The sequence below is a fragment of the Micropterus dolomieu genome, linkage group LG12 (assembly GCF_021292245.1).
Source record: "Micropterus dolomieu isolate WLL.071019.BEF.003 ecotype Adirondacks linkage group LG12, ASM2129224v1, whole genome shotgun sequence".
In the NCBI taxonomy this organism is placed as follows: Eukaryota; Metazoa; Chordata; class Actinopteri; order Centrarchiformes; family Centrarchidae; genus Micropterus; species Micropterus dolomieu.
In genome coordinates, this window is record NC_060161.1 from 4751641 (window position 1) to 4753076 (window position 1436).

Below are 1436 nucleotides of genomic sequence, written 5' to 3' on the forward strand. Positions count from 1 at the left end.
AATTCTGATCATCTGTTCAGGAAACTTTCCCAGCTCACTCCCACCTTCTGTTAACATGGCTCCTCTTCTTATTTGTGCGATCCTCAATATAATACGTTTACAATGAGGAGAGATTCTCACCTTGCAAACACAAACATGAGCCTCAAACTGCGACTCCAGTCTGGATAAATCCAGCTAATCTGCACTCTGTGCATGCGTTGGCACCTGTCGGAAGTTCCGTCTTAAACCGGACTCCTATCCAGTTTTAATCCACTCTTTTTCGTTACATTTTTATATCCTTTTTATTTAACTTAAGTTTTACGTGGGTTAAGGATTTTAGCCATCCGACATGGATTTTAAGCTAGATGACCGTAAAAACGCGATCAACGCTACTGATGAGCTCCGGTGACTATGTTAGCCGAGATAACTCTGCCCCATGAGGACTGCACACTCCTTAAGAAAGCAAACAAGAAGATTGCTGACCTTATGGAAGACATCCGACGACTTTCAGAGGAACTCAAAGAGAAAGATTCCCTGCTGACTGGCTTTATGGATGTAGCTTCAGTACAAGCCAAACAGATTGTTTCTCTTAGCGCAACCGCTAACATCCAGGACACCGTGTTTTGGGACCCCTCTAGCATTCCCAGGCTTTCCTCCTGCTCGACTCCGAAGCATCAGTCAACCTGGGCTGAAGTGGTGGTCCGTGGCTTTAAGAGAGGCTCTCCTCCGCACATCGGCCTCTCCAACCGCTATGCAGCCTTGTCTAACGACACTCCGGTCCATCCAGCGGATGCACCTGCGGCATCTCCTCCACTGGCTACATCTCCTGCACTGGGCCGCCGGTCTGCCACCGGGCCTGATCGGCGGCCGTCATCCCGGTCAAAAACCTCCGCTTCCCGATGTAGGATCCTGAAGGAGGCTGTGCTCAGACGCTCCGGAGGCCGTCTCTACCCTGCACCGTCGGGTAGCCCTTCTCTCAGGTCTGTTACTGCTACTCCAACACAACACTCGGCAGCTCACACACTCCATCCTCAGTCCGCACGCAGTGTTGAAGCAGATTCTGCTCAGTCCTGCTGTGGAACCTCAAAACCGGCATCTCCTCGTCCGTTTTCTTCCCAACCACACTAATAATCGGTGACTCCATAACCAGAAACGTCCGTTTCTTTAACGCTACCACTCACTGCTTCCCCGGTGCCACCACGGCTGACATTTAAAAAAAACTCCAGGACCTGATGCCGTCGCTCCCGTCCTCCATCACAAGAGTGATAGTCCATGTCGGAACAACCTGCTCTTCGGCAGTCTGAGCTGACAAAATCAGATTTTAACCGTCTTTTTAACTTTTTAAAGCAGTGTGGAAAGTCCGTTTTTATCTCTGGTCCCATTCCCACAGTTGGTCGCGGTGCTGGCCGCTTCAGTAGACTCCTTGGCCTCCACGACTGGCTCCAGTCCGCCTGCAG

The 1436-nt window shown here is 50.7% G+C and overlaps 1 protein-coding gene across 1 annotated transcript in view; it reads left to right on the forward strand.

Moving 5' to 3' along the window:
- LOC123980594 (G-protein coupled receptor 4-like) overlaps positions 1 to 1436 on the forward strand; it is an 8074-nt gene that overhangs the window by 5486 nt on the left and 1152 nt on the right. The window lies entirely within an intron of this gene.